The sequence below is a fragment of the Rhipicephalus microplus genome, unplaced genomic scaffold (genome assembly GCF_043290135.1).
Source record: "Rhipicephalus microplus isolate Deutch F79 unplaced genomic scaffold, USDA_Rmic scaffold_306, whole genome shotgun sequence".
Taxonomy (NCBI): Eukaryota; Metazoa; Arthropoda; class Arachnida; order Ixodida; family Ixodidae; genus Rhipicephalus; species Rhipicephalus microplus.
In genome coordinates, this window is record NW_027464875.1 from 100,001 (window position 1) to 115,000 (window position 15,000).

At 61.9% G+C, this 15,000-nt stretch overlaps 2 non-coding genes across 2 annotated transcripts; both read right to left on the bottom strand.

The window, feature by feature from the left end:
* Nucleotides 1-1,010: 1,010 nt before the first annotated feature.
* On the bottom strand, nucleotides 1,011-1,163 carry LOC142793526 (5.8S ribosomal RNA). Its single transcript, XR_012891606.1, has one exon. It is a non-coding gene; the product is annotated as a 5.8S ribosomal RNA (ribosomal RNA).
* Nucleotides 1,164-2,882: 1,719 nt separating this feature from the next.
* Nucleotides 2,883-4,697, bottom strand: LOC142793532 (small subunit ribosomal RNA). Its single transcript, XR_012891612.1, has one exon. It is a non-coding gene; the product is annotated as a small subunit ribosomal RNA (ribosomal RNA).
* Between the last annotated feature and the right edge of the window lie 10,303 nt (nucleotides 4,698-15,000).

Genomic DNA, 15,000 nt, shown 5'->3' on the forward strand with positions numbered 1-15,000 from the left:
TGTGACGTGGAAGTGACGGGACACGTTCGTAAACCCATCGCGAACCGAGTACGACGCCCTACCAAGTGCGCCCGCAACCCTGTACAGGGTCACATCTTCACAAGGCTGGCAAGCGGCATTCCGCTGCGCGCGTGCGTCGTCCGAGCAGTTGCGTGATAAACGACCGTGTCGAAAGCCCAAACACCGCCGAGGCCAGTCGCCGCCGCCGCAAGGGCAGCCACGCAGCCTGGCGAGAGGCATCGTCTCGTGTAGCGTCGCCCCCGCCCCAACTGGAGTGGCCCAGTTTTTTGAACGGGACGGGAACTGCGAAGCACTTAGACCGACGGCGGACTACGACGAGAACGCCTTAAGCTTCGCCAACGTTTCGCCAACTCGTGCGGGAGACTTTTTCCGCTTCGCGGCAAGTCGTCGCGCCGTGCTCTCCGCATCAACCGCGTACGCAGCGAACCGCAAACGTCGGGCGCAGCCTCCTCACCTCCCTGCGCTTTGCGCGCGAACGTTCCCTGTTCGCGCGGCAAAGCCTGGAGGAGGCACGGCCCCGCAGCGTGTTCGAGCGCCCGGTCTACGGGACACCCTGCTTACTTCGAGGGCAACAAGCGCAACGCAAGGCTGCGATCTCGCGCACTTTGCGCACGGCTGGAGAAGCTTTGCTGGCCGGCTTTCGCTCCTCGTGTTTACCGTGCGTTAAAGTTGCGCGTCCGTGGCTCTCGCAGCTCTTGCGCGCCCGGTCGCAGAGAGGAGTACGCAACCTCGACCGCACTTTCCCTGCAGGCTTCCTTCCGACTCGAAGTCCTGCGGCGGTCTCAACGAGGTGCCACATCCTCAATGCAGTCGGTCGCCCCCGTTTCGGTTGGGCTCTGGCACGACGGTCGCCACCGTCTCGCCCTTGAGTGGCCGCTGTTGGCGCTCGCTGTGAGGTGTTCAGCGTGCTGTCCGTGTTGCCGACGCGGTCAAAACGAGTCGACGGCTCACGTTCCCTTGTGCGCCGAAGGCTCTCTTGATATGTGATCCGACCCTCAGACAGACGAAGCCAAGGGAAGACCCAAGGCCGCAATGTGCGTTCAAAGAATCAGTGCTCAGTGTGTCCTGCAATTCACACCAAGTCTCGCAGCTGGCTGCGTTCTTCATCGACCCGAGAACCGAGTGATCCACCGCTTAGAGTCGTGAAAAAGTGTTTGTTCAATTCCGTACAGTCAAAACCAAACGTTTCTGGCACTCGGCCAAACAGTGGCCAAGAAGGGCGCTTTTCAGCGCACGCTTGGACTCCAAAACTCTGCCGCGCCTTTTTCGGCTGCCGCAAATCGAGCAAACGGTGTGTTTCGGACGGCGTTTCGCTTTCGCTACTTGCGAGTGCTTTCGTGGTCCACCCCTCTATAAATACTCGGGAGGCGTCGAAGCCGGTTCTCCAAGCCGGACCCGTAGGTATCGTTGTGTGCTCGCTCTCATTGGCCCGCCTAACCAGAAAATGCCTGCGGTACACCCATTTGGATAAGAGTGCACGCAGATGCGGGCCTCGACGGCTACACATTTCCTCGGGCGGCCGCCTCCCGGCCTCCGTGGAGCGCGGGATGCACGGTCCCATCGACAAGCCTCTCCCGTTTTTACCGTGGCGTCGCGGTTCACCACGGCAGGCGGGTCGGTCTCCTCCGCATAAAAAGGGGGACCCCCGCTTTTTGTTCCACGAAATCGCACAAGCTTTTTTCGCATCCACGGTTTGCCACCGCACACCAAAATGCCGATCCGGCTGCCTACTTTAGCCAACAGGTGGAGCCAGGCGCGCCGTACTTGCGCGGCACTTCCCACGTCCACCGAAGTCGGTGCCAAGGACCACTTTCGGCGCCGGAGCCGCGTACGAGCCTACTCGAGGCGGAAGAACGAAGCCAGCAAGGGCCTGGCCGCAAGTGCGTTCAATTGTCGGGACGTCCAAGTCCCTCGTTCTTCCGTGCTTCCTCTTTCGGCAAGTCGTTGCGGCACCTTCCCAAAGCGCGCAGACCCGCTAATCGCGACGAGCGCGACGTGGCCGTGCCGCCTTTCCCTCGGCAGCAAGCAAAACGCCTGGCAACGTCGACGCTCCCCTAACCGCGATCTCGCACCGTGTTTCGTGTGGCGAATTCAAAAGCCGGCCGGCGCTGCTGCAACCATTACGGTCGGTACGCATACGCCGCGGAGGGCGGGACGGTCATCGGAGCGTGCGGTTCCTCCATCGAGTACTGCGCACCTCGGCCGTCGCATCGCCGTGCCATGACCGGCCGCGCGTCAACGCGAACCGGTGCCAGCGAGATCCCTCGCCTGCAAGAACCGACCGGCAGCCTCCGTCACCCGAGGACGCGGAGGCGCTTGCCGCGGACGGCGGGACGGTATGCACTGGTGCACAGCGGACCCGTCACATCGCCAGTTCCTTGACCGACCGCCGACGCTTGTGCCGTTCCTCTCGTACTTGGCAGTCGCCGCGCGATTGTCGGGTCTCGTTCTTGCACGCTCGAACGGTCGGGAGGGCACTCGGCTGGCGTTTCGGGAACGCGCAGCCTCGCCTTCTACCGACGTAACCACGACTCGCCGTTCGCGCTCCGCCGCTCCTGTTTACAGTACTAGGCGGTCCCGCAGCGGTCGGGTCGCGCATTTCGAGCGCTTCGAGCCACGGTGCAGTGGCGGGTCGAAAGCCGACCTATGAGTGCGTTGCGCCGTTTGTACCCGCGTCCGCCACCTGGCCGACCGTCCAAGGTCGCGGTGTTGGCGTCCGCTGGGCGCAACAATTTGTCACGGGGTGCCGCTCCACATTCAGGCAGCCCCGTGGGGAAAAGCCGACCCCGCGTCCAAACGGGGTCAGCGGCAGAAAGTGTCGGGCGCAGACGCAGCTGAGGCGCTCACCCTTCACAATCCGTTAATGATCCTTCCGCAGGTTCACCTACGGAAACCTTGTTACGACTTTTACTTCCTCTAAATGATCAAGTTTGGTCATCTTTCCAACAGACCGGCGCAACCGAAAGGCCGCGCCGGACATCGGTCCGAAGACCTCACTAAATCATTCAATCGGTAGTAGCGACGGGCGGTGTGTACAAAGGGCAGGGACGTAATCAACGCGAGCTTATGACTCGCGCTTACTGGGAATTCCTCGTTCAAGGGGAACAATTGCAAGCCCCTATCCCAATCACGAAAGAAGTTCCACGGGTTACCCAGTCTTTTCAGACAGGGATAAAGACACGCTGCTTCCTTCAGTGTAGCGCGCGTGCGGCCCCGGACATCTAAGGGCATCACAGACCTGTTATTGCTCTGTTTCGTGCGGCTAGGAGCCGCTTGTCCCTCTAAGAAGGTTGTAAGGTGCTGGGAACCCCGCACCTATTTAATAGGCTAGAGTCTCGTTCGTTATCGGAATTAACCAGACAAATCGCTCCACCAACTAAGAACGGCCATGCACCACCATCCACCGAATCAAGAAAGAGCTCTCAATCTGTCAATCCTCCCAGTGTCCGGGCCGGGTAAGTTTTCCCGTGTTGAGTCAAATTAAGCCGCAGGCTCCACTCCTGGTGGTGCCCTTCCGTCAATTCCTTTAAGTTTCAGCTTTGCAACCATACTTCCCCCGGAACCCAAATACTTTGGTTTCCCGGAAGCTGCCCGCCGAGTCATTTGAGTAACTCAGGCGGATCGCTGGTTGGCATCGTTTATGGTCAGAACTAGGGCGGTATCTGATCGCCTTCGAACCTCTGACTTTCGTTCTTGATCAATGAAAACATTCTTGGCAAATGCTTTCGCAGTAGTTCGTCTTGCGACGGTCCAAGAATTTCACCTCTAGCGCCGCAATACGAATGCCCCCGTCCGTCCCTCTTAATCATTACCTCGTATTCCAAAAACCAACAGAACAGAAACGAGGTCTTGTTCTATTATTCCATGCAAGTTTATTCAGGCGACTCGCCTGCGTTGAGCACTCTAATTTTTTCAAAGTAAAAGCACCGGCCATCTCGAGGCACACAATGAAGTGCACCAAGAAAGAACCGGCATGATGTTCAGTCCGAGCCGTCGCATCGGGTAGATGCACTACTCGTCTGGAACTGAGATCCAACTACGAGCTTTTTAACCGCAGCAGCTTTAGTATACGCTATTGGAGCTGGAATTACCGCGGCTGCTGGCACCAGACTTGCCCTCCAATTGATCCTCGTTAAAGGATTTAGAGTGTACTCATTTCAATTACGGGGCCTCAAAAGAGTCCCGTATTGTTATTTTTCGTCACTACCTCCCCGTGCCGGGAGTGGGTAATTTGCGCGCCTGCTGCCTTCCTTGGATGTGGTAGCCGTTTCTCAGGCTCCCTCTCCGGAATCGAACCCTGATTCTCCGTTACCCGTAACAACCATGGTAAGCAAGTAACCTACCATCGAAAGTTGATAAGGCAGACACTTGAAAGAAACGTCGCCGGCTCGTGGCCATGCGATCAGCACAAAGTTATCCAGAGTCACCACACAATACGGGCCGAAACCCGATCGATCTTGGTCTAATAAAAGCACCCGTTACCCAAAGGGCTCCAGGCTCACTGCATGTATTAGCTCTAGAATTGCCACAGTTATCCAAGTAGGAAGAAACGATCTAAGGAACCATAACTGATTTAATGAGCCATTCGCGGTTTCGCCTTATTTCGGCATGTACTTAGACATGCATGGCTTAATCTTTGAGACAAGCATATGATTACTGGCAGGATCAACCAGGTAATCGTTCGACTGCGCGTCCGTCCTCGCCTTCGGCGGGCCGGACGCAGTCTGTGTGCGGCGGAGGCCACCTTCAGGCGCCCCAACACGCTTATTTTGCACTCCGAGATGACGGCGTTCGAGCTCGCTACGGCACAACCTTCCCGAAAGACGAGTGGGAGCCGTGCGGCAAGAAGCACGTTCATGCTCGCTCTTTTTCGTTGCATCGACTCGGTCGCGCCGTGCGGGTTGCCCAAGCCCGCTGCACTGTCGGTGGACCGGCCGGAACTAGCAACGGAGCCGAGACTGCAAAGCCGCCAGACGACGGGTCACGCCCGCGTCTTCGGCGCTTTCGCATCTGAATCGCCCGAGGACGACACGGAACACACCTCGATATCGTGGTAAAACGGCACCGTCCGACAACCAGCCCCTAACGCATCAAGCGGATGAGGCTGCAGACGACTGCCGTGGATTCCCCTGGAGCAGACCCGAGGACACGCTTGACGAGGCCGAAGCCCGCCGCATATCAGACACCCGGTCGCTTTCGCGTACGCCGCTCACGAGAACCCCCACATAATAGCAGCGATAAGTACCCAGACCTCCTTGGGCACTAATACGAGCGTACTCGAGAAAATTTCACCGCGGGTGTGCCCCGAAACGTGTGGCACGTTGAGCGTGCCACAAGTCTACGTCGCTCTCAAACCCGCCGAGGTCGTAGAATTTGCGACCCTACTCACGAAATTCCCACCGAGGATACGGCCGCAAACGTACCGCACCTTGGGTAGGCCACGAGTTTGTGCAACACTACGCTGACGGCACAGCACCGAGGTCGTGCGCGCACGCACGGGAAAATTCCGCCGCGGTTTCTGCCGAAAACGTGAGGCACCACGACTCTCCGCAAGTTCGCGTCGACTGCGAAAGACCGAAGTCGTGAACGACGTGTCCGCTACTCGCCGCCGACACGCTGGACACCAAACGTACAACGACTCGACGGCGTAGTAGAGGCCCACGACGCGGTTTTCCTTAACGACGTCTCGGCGTGGCACCGACAGGTTAGAACGGCCGACCAACGTTCCCTGTCCGCCGTTCGGCTCAGTCGAAGGGCTCGGCGACTTCGGCAACGCTGCGAAGCCGCACGGTGACGCACGCCATGTCCCCATTTTTTTTTTTTTTCTTTCTGCGTCTGCCGGGGTGCCCCTATAATAGCAGCGATAAGCACCCAGACCGCCGTGGGTCGCTCGCCCCGGCTGACGTGGTTTTTCGTACTCCTGCGGCGGTCGCCGTCAAGCACGTCCAAATACGCTACTTTCGTGGGCGCATTCACGCTCTTTCGCTTCGCCGGAGTGCCAGCACTCACTCTGCCAAAAACGGCGAACATCCGAGCGGCGGTTCCCACTTTTGCGTCGGCGTCGCAAACCCCGCCCCGGCAGACGAGGTTTGCCGTACTCGTGCGACGGTGGCCGGCGGGCACGTCGAAAGACGCCGATATCGTGCGCGAATTGGCGCACCTTGGCTTCACCGGAGTGCCGCCACTGACTCCTCCAAAAACGGCGAAGATCCGAGCGGCGCTTCCCACTTTCGCATCGGCGTCCCGAACTCCGCCCCGGCTGACGCGGTTTACCGTACTCGTGCGACGGTCGCCGGCGAGCACGTGGAAAGACGCCGATATCGTGCCCGAATCGGCTCCGTTCGGCTTCGCCGGAGTGCCAGCACTGGCTCGGCGAAAGACGACGAACATCCGAGCGACGGTTCTCACTATTGCGTACGCGTCGCAAACCCCGCCCCGGCAGACGCACTTTGCCGTACTCGTGCGACGGTCGCCGGCGAGCACGTAGAAAGACGCCGATATCGTGCCGGAATCGGCCCCGTTTGGCTTCGCCGGAGTGCCAGCACTCACTCGGCCACAAACGGCGAACATCCGAGCGGCGGTTCCCACTTAGCCGTCGGCGTCCCGAACTCCGCCCCGGCAGACGCGGTTGCCGAGCTCGTGCGACTAGCGACCGCGAAGCCGTCTCGCGACGCCGCTTTCGTGCGCGGCTCCCACTGCGACCTGGGTCACCCGAGGTCGACGAGCAAGAAAGAATGTCGAAAAAAAATTTTTTTTTTTTTTGCGTCTGCCGGGGTGCCCCTATAATAGCAGCGATAAGCACCCAGACCGCCATGGGTCGCTCGCCCCGGCTGACGTGGTTTTTCGTTTTCCTGCGGTGGTCGTCGTCAAGCACGTCCAAACACGCCACTTTCGTGGGCGCATTCGCGCTCTTTCGCTTCGCCGGAGTGCCAGCACTCACTCTGCCAAAAACGGCGAACATCCTAGTGGCGGTTCCCACTTTTGCGTCGGCGTCGCCAACCCCGCCCCGGCATACGCGGTTTGCCGTACTCGTGCGGCGGTGGCCGGCGGGCACGTCGAAAGACACCGATATCGTGCGCGAGTCGATGCTTCTTGGTCTCGCAGGAGGGCCGCCACTCACTCCTGCAAAAACGGCGAAGATCCGAGCGGCGCTTCCCACTTTTTCGTCGGCATCGCAAACCTCGCCCCGGCAGACGCGCTTTGCCGTACTCGTGCGACGGTCGCCGGCGAGCACGTCGAAATACGCCGATATCGTGCCCGAATCGGCCCCGTTTCGCTTCGCCGGAGTGCCAGCACTCACTCGGCCAAAAACGGCGAACATCCGAGCAGCGGTACCCACTTAGCCGTCGGCATCCCGAACTCCGCGCCGGCTGACGCGGTTGCCGAGCTCGTGCGACTAGCGACCGCGAACGCGTCTCGCGACGCCGCTTTCGTGCGCGGCTCCCATTGCGACCTGGGTTACCCGAGCTCGACCAGCAAAAAAGAAGGTCGAAAAAAAATTTTTTTTTTCTGCGTCTGCCGGGGTGCCCCTATAATAGCAGCGATAAGCACCCAGACCGCCGTGGGTCGCTCGCCCCGGCTGACGTGGTTTTTCGTACTCCTGCAGCGGTCGCCGTCAAGCACGTCCAAATACGCCACTTTCGTGGGCGCTTTCGCGCTCTTTCGCGTCGCCGGTGTGCCAGCACTCACTCTGCCAAAAACGGCGAACATCCTAGTGGCGGTTCCCACTTTTGCGTCGGCGTCGCCAACCCCGCCCCGGCATACGCGGTTTGCCGTACTCGTGCGGCGGTGGCCGGCGGGCACGTCGAAAGACACCGATATCGTGCGCGAGTCGATGCTTCTTGGTCTCGCAGGAGGGCCGCCACTCACTCCTGCAAAAACGGCGAAGATCCGAGCGGCGCTTCCCACTTTTTCGTCGGCATCGCAAACCTCGCCCCGGCAGACGCGCTTTGCCGTACTCGTGCGACGGTCGCCGGCGAGCACGTCGAAATACGCCGATATCGTGCCCGAATCGGCCCCGTTTCGCTTCGCCGGAGTGCCAGCACTCACTCGGCCAAAAACGGCGAACATCCGAGCAGCGGTACCCACTTAGCCGTCGGCATCCCGAACTCCGCGCCGGCTGACGCGGTTGCCGAGCTCGTGCGACTAGCGACCGCGAACGCGTCTCGCGACGCCGCTTTCGTGCGCGGCTCCCATTGCGACCTGGGTTACCCGAGCTCGACCAGCAAAAAAGAAGGTCGAAAAAAAATTTTTTTTTTCTGCGTCTGCCGGGGTGCCCCTATAATAGCAGCGATAAGCACCCAGACCGCCGTGGGTCGCTCGCCCCGGCTGACGTGGTTTTTCGTACTCCTGCAGCGGTCGCCGTCAAGCACGTCCAAATACGCCACTTTCGTGGGCGCTTTCGCGCTCTTTCGCGTCGCCGGTGTGCCAGCACTCACTCTGCCAAAAACGGCCAACATCCGAGCGGCGGTTCCCACTTTTGCGTCGGCGTCGTAAACCCCGCCCCGGCAGACGCGGTTTGCCCTACTCGTTCGACGGTCGCCGGCGAGCGCGTCGAAAGACGCCGATATCGTGCGCTAATTGGCGCTCCTTGGCTTCTCCGGAGTGCCGCCACTCACTCCTCCAAAAACGGCGAAGATCCGAGCGGCGTTCTCCACTTTCGCATCGGCGTCCCGAACTCCGCCCGGGCTGACGCGGTTTACCGTACTCGTGCGACGGTCGCCGCCGGGCACGTCGAAAGACGCCGATATCGTGCCGTAATCGGCCCCGTTTGGCTTCGCCCGAGTGCCAGCACTCACTCGGCCAAAAACGGCGAACATCCGAGCAGCGTTTCCCACTTTCGCATCGGCGTCCCGAAGCCCGCCCCGGCAGACGCGGTTTGCCCTACTCGAGCGACGGTCGCCGGCGATCACGTCGAAAGGCGCCGAATTCGTGCACGAATCGATGCTTCTTGGTCTCGCAGGAGGGCCGCCACTCACTCCTGCAAAAACGGCGAAGATCCGAGTTGCGCTTCCCACTTTTTCGTCGGCGTCCCGAACTACGCCCCGGCTGACGCGGTTTACCGTACTCGTGCGACGGTCGCCGGCGGGCACTTCAAAATACGCCGATTTCGTGGGCGCATTCACGCTGTTTCGCTTCCCCGGAGTGCCAACACTCACTCTGCCGAAAGCGGCGATCATCCGAGCGGCGGTTCCCACTTTTGCGTCGGCTTCGCAAACGGCGCCCCGGCAGACGCGCTCGTGCGACGTACTCGTGCGACGGTCGCCGGCGAGCACGTCGAAAGACGCCGATATCGTGCTCGAATCGACCCCGTTTCGCTTCGCCGGAGTGCTGCCAGTCACGGCGCAGAGAACGGCGAACAAGTGTTTTTTTTTTTTTTTCCTAGAATTTGTGTTATAGAAGGCACATTTGATATCGGACGATAATTTTCAACTTTATCACGCGCACCGATTTTCGTGTAGAGGTTTGCAAGTTTATGGGAATTTCTCCACTTGGAATAATGCGATTTAGTAGTACTACGAGAACTTCATGGATGTACTCAAGGGTACGGGGCAAGTCAGTTACGTCAACACCTGCAGATTTTTTACACTTCAAACTGAAAATTGTTGGTTGTGAGTCCTCGTGTGATATTAAAGGCCGATTCGCTAACACATAGAACAAAGAAAGAAAGGAAGAAAAAACGCCCGCGCTCGCTCAAGAAACCTGGGTTCGCAACAAGTGGCAACAACAAGCAACCGAGCGAGTGCGCCAAAACCCGTGGCGGCCGAACAAACGCGAAGTCCCAACCGCGTCAGCCGGGGCGGCACGGGACAGGAAAAATCACTTCAGCCGGGGCGGCGGGGCACCGAATAAACCTCGTCACCTCGTCGCAGGATAAAAGAGGAAACAAAAAGTCTAAACAGCGTCTGCTGGAGCGAATGCGTAATAAAACAACAACAACAACAAAAAAAAAACACCCGCGCTCAAGAAGTCTGCAATCCTCACAAAAGGCGACTGTGACCGAGCAGCGTCAGCCGGGGCCGTGCGGAAACGGAAAAACCGCGACTACCGGGGCGTCGAGGCACCGAAAAATCCACTTCAGCCGCGGCGAAAAAAAAAACAAAAAGAAAGACGGAGGGGGGGGGGGGGAACCACGTCTGCCGGGGCGAAGGAAAAAAAAAAACGCGTCTGCCGGGGCGAGCCCGGGTGCGGCACCACCGGGAAAACTGTGGCAAACAGACATGGCGATCGAGTGAGTGGGCCGCCAGCCAGGCTCAGCCAAAAAGTGCAAAGTCCGAACTGCGTCAGCCGGGGCGGCAAAAACCGCGTCAGCCGGGGCGGCGCAAAAAACCGCGTCTGCCGGGGCGGCACGAAACCGCGTCAGCCGGGGCGGGGCGAAAACTGCGTCAGCCGGGGCGAAAAGAAAAAAAAAAAACGCGTCTGCCGGGGCAAGCCCGGGTGCGGCACCACCGGGAAAACTGTGGCAAACAGACATGGCGATCGAGTGAGTGGGCCGCCAGCCAGGCACAGCCGAAAAGTGCAAAGTCCGAACCGTGTCAGCCGGGGCGACGCAAAAACCGCGTCAGCCGGGGCGGCGCGAAAACCGCGTCAGCCGGGGCGGCACGAAACCGCGTCAGCCGGGGCGGCGCGAAAACTGCGTCAGCCGGGGCGGCGCGAAAACCTCGTCAGCCGGGGCGAGCGAAAAGGGGGGGGGGGGGAACCACGTCTGCCGGGGCGAAAGAAAAAAAAAACGCGTCTGCCGGGGCGAGCCCGGGTGCGGCACCACCGGGAAGACTGTGGCAAACAGACATGGCGATCGAGTGAGTGGGCCGCCAGCCAGGCTCAGCCCAAAAAGTGCCAAGTCCGAACTGCGTCAGCCGGGGCGGCAAAAACCGCGTCAGCCGGGGCGGCGCGAAAACCGCGTCTGCCGGGGCGGCGCGAAAACTGCGTCAGCCGGGGCGAGCCCGGGTGCGGCACCACCGGGAAAACTGTGGCTAACAGACATGGCGATCGAGTGAGTGGGCCACCAGCCAGGCTCAGCCAAAAAGTGCCAAGTCCGAACTGCGTCAGCCGGGGCGGCAAAAACCGCGTCAGCCGGGGCGGCGCAAAAAAACCGCGTCTGCCGGGGCGGCACGAAACCGCGTCAGCCGGGGCGGCGCGAAAACTGCGTCAGCCGGGGCGAGCCCGGGTGCGGCACCACCGGGAAAACTGTGGCAAACAGACATGGCGATCGAGTGAGTGGGCCGCCAGCCAGGCACAGCCGAAAAGTGCTAAGTCCGAACTGCGTCTGCCGGGGCGGCACGAAACCGCGTCAGCCGGGGCGGCGCGAAAACCGCGTCTGCCGGGGCGGCACGAAACCGCGTCAGCCGGGGCGGCGCGAAAACTGCGTCAGCCGGGGCGAGCCCGGGTGCGGCACCACCGGGAAAACTGTGGCAAACAGACATGGCGATCGAGTGAGTGGGCCGCCAGCCAGGCACAGCCGAAAAGTGCTAAGTCCGAACTGCGTCAGCCGGGGCGGCAAAAACCGCGTCAGCCGGGGCGGCGCAAAAAACCGCGTCTGCCGGGGCGGCACGAAACCGCGTCAGCCGGGGCGGCGCGAAAACTGCGTCAGCCGGGGCGAAAGAAAAAAAAAAAAACGCGTCTGCCGGGGCGAGCCCGGGTGCGGCACCACCGGGAAAACTGTGGCAAACAGACATGGCGATCGAGTGAGTGGGCCGCCAGCCAGGCACAGCCGAAAAGTGCTAAGTCCGAACTGCGTCTGCCGGGGCGGCACGAAACCGCGTCAGCCGGGGCGGCGCGAAAACCGCGTCTGCCGGGGCGGCACGAAACCGCGTCAGCCGGGGCGGCGCGAAAACTGCGTCAGCCGGGGCGAGCCCGGGTGCGGCACCACCGGGAAAACTGTGGCAAACAGACATGGCGATCGAGTGAGTGGGCCGCCAGCCAGGCACAGCCGAAAAGTGCTAAGTCCGAACTGCGTCTGCCGGGGCGGCACGAAACCGCGTCAGCCGGGGCGGCGCGAAAACCGCGTCTGCCGGGGCGGCACGAAACCGCGTCAGCCGGGGCGGCGCGAAAACTGCGTCAGCCGGGGCGAGCCCGGGTGCGGCACCACCGGGAAAACTGTGGCAAACAGACATGGCGATCGAGTGAGTGGGCCGCCAGCCAGGCACAGCCGAAAAGTGCAAAGTCCGAACCGTGTCAGCCGGGGCGACGCAAAAACCGCGTCAGCCGGGGCGGCGCGAAAACCGCGTCAGCCGGGGCGGCACGAAACCGCGTCAGCCGGGGCGGCGCGAAAACTGCGTCAGCCGGGGCGGCGCGAAAACCTCGTCAGCCGGGGCGAGCGAAAAGGGGGGGGGGGGGGGAACCACGTCTGCCGGGGCGAAAGAAAAAAAAAACGCGTCTGCCGGGGCGAGCCCGGGTGCGGCACCACCGGGAAGACTGTGGCAAACAGACATGGCGATCGAGTGAGTGGGCCGCCAGCCAGGCTCAGCCCAAAAAGTGCCAAGTCCGAACTGCGTCAGCCGGGGCGGCAAAAACCGCGTCAGCCGGGGCGGCGCGAAAACCGCGTCTGCCGGGGCGGCGCGAAAACTGCGTCAGCCGGGGCGAGCCCGGGTGCGGCACCACCGGGAAAACTGTGGCTAACAGACATGGCGATCGAGTGAGTGGGCCACCAGCCGGCTCAGCCAAAAAGTGCCAAGTCCGAACTGCGTCAGCCGGGGCGGCAAAAACCGCGTCAGCCGGGGCGGTGCAAAAAAACCGCGTCTGCCGGGGCGGCACGAAACCGCGTCAGCCGGGGCGGCGCGAAAACTGCGTCAGCCGGGGCGAAAGAAAAAAAAAAACGCGTCTGCCGGGGCGAGCCCGGGTGCGGCACCACCGGGAAAACTGTGGCAAACAGACATGGCGATCGAGTGAGTGGGCCGCCAGCCAGGCACAGCCGAAAAGTGCTAAGTCCGAACTGCGTCTGCCGGGGCGGCACGAAACCGCGTCAGCCGGGGCGGCGCGAAAACCGCGTCTGCCGGGGCGGCACGAAACCGCGTCAGCCGGGGCGGCGCGAAAACTGCGTCAGCCGGGGCGAGCCCGGGTGCGGCACCACCGGGAAAACTGTGGCAAACAGACATGGCGATCGAGTGAGTGGGCCGCCAGCCAGGCACAGCCGAAAAGTGCTAAGTCCGAACTGCGTCTGCCGGGGCGGCACGAAACCGCGTCAGCCGGGGCGGCGCGAAAACCGCGTCTGCCGGGGCGGCACGAAACCGCGTCAGCCGGGGCGGCGCGAAAACTGCGTCAGCCGGGGCGAGCCCGGGTGCGGCACCACCGGGAAAACTGTGGCAAACAGACATGGCGATCGAGTGAGTGGGCCGCCAGCCAGGCACAGCCGAAAAGTGCTAAGTCCGAACTGCGTCAGCCGGGGCGGCAAAAACCGCGTCAGCCGGGGCGGCGCAAAAAACCGCGTCTGCCGGGGCGGCACGAAACCGCGTCAGCCGGGGCGGCGCGAAAACTGCGTCAGCCGGGGCGAAAGAAAAAAAAAAACGCGTCTGCCGGGGCGAGCCCGGGTGCGGCACCACCGGGAAAACTGTGGCAAACAGACATGGCGATCGAGTGAGTGGGCCGCCAGCCAGGCAGAGCCGAAAAGTGCTAAGTCCGAACTGCGTCTGCCGGGGCGGCACGAAACCGCGTCAGCCGGGGCGGCGCGAAAACCGCGTCTGCCGGGGCGGCACGAAACCGCGTCAGCCGGGGCGGCGCGAAAACTGCGTCAGCCGGGGCGAGCCCGGGTGCGGCACCACCGGGAAAACTGTGGCAAACAGACATGGCGATTGAGTGAGTGGGCCGCCAGCCAGGCACAGCCGAAAAGTGCTAAGTCCGAACTGCGTCTGCCGGGGCGGCACGAAACCGCGTCAGCCGGGGCGGCGCGAAAACCGCGTCTGCCGGGGCGGCACGAAACCGCGTCAGCCGGGGCGGCGCGAAAACTGCGTCAGCCGGGGCGAGCCCGGGTGCGGCACCACCGGGAAAACTGTGGCAAACAGACATGGCGATCGAGTGAGTGGGCCGCCAGCCAGGCACAGCCGAAAAGTGCTAAGTCCGAACTGCGTCTGCCGGGGCGGCACGAAACCGCGTCAGCCGGGGCGGCGCGAAAACCGCGTCTGCCGGGGCGGCACGAAACCGCGTCAGCCGGGGCGGCGCGAAAACTGCGTCAGCCGGGGCGAGCCCGGGTGCGGCACCACCGGGAAAACTGTGGCAAACAGACATGGCGATCGAGTGAGTGGGCCGCCAGCCAGGCACAGCCGAAAAGTGCAAAGTCCGAACCGTGTCAGCCGGGGCGACGCAAAAACCGCGTCAGCCGGGGCGGCGCGAAAACCGCGTCTGCCGGGGCGGCACGAAACCGCGTCAGCCGGGGCGGCGCGAAAACTGCGTCAGCCGGGGCGAGCCCGGGTGCGGCACCACCGGGAAAACTGTGGCAAACAGACATGGCGATCGAGTGAGTGGGCCGCCAGCCAGGCACAGCCGAAAAGTGCTAAGTCCGAACTGCGTCAGCCGGGGCGGCAAAAACCGCGTCAGCCGGGGCGGCGCAAAAACCGCGTCTGCCGGGGCGAAATAAAAAAAAAAACAAAGAAAAAAGCCCGCGCTTAATCAAAAGAAAACAAAGAAAAAAGCTTGCGCTTAATCAAAAGAAAACAAACAAAAAAAGTTCGCGCTTAAGCCTGGCGGTGGAACCACCGGGGCAAACAGACCTGGCGATCGAGTGAGTGGGCCGCCAGCCAGGCACAGCCAAAAAGTGCAAAGTCCGAACCGCGTCAGCCGGGGCGGCGCGAAAACCGCGTCAGCCGGGGCGGCGCAAAAACCGCGTCAGCCGGGGCGGCGCAAAAACCGCGTCAGCCGGGGCGGCGCAAAAACTGCGTCAGCCGGGGCGGCACGGAAAAACGAAAACCGCGTCAGCCGGGGCGACATCAAAATGAGGAAAAAAAAAAAAAACTGCCTTAGGACACCTGCGTACACTTTCATGCGTTT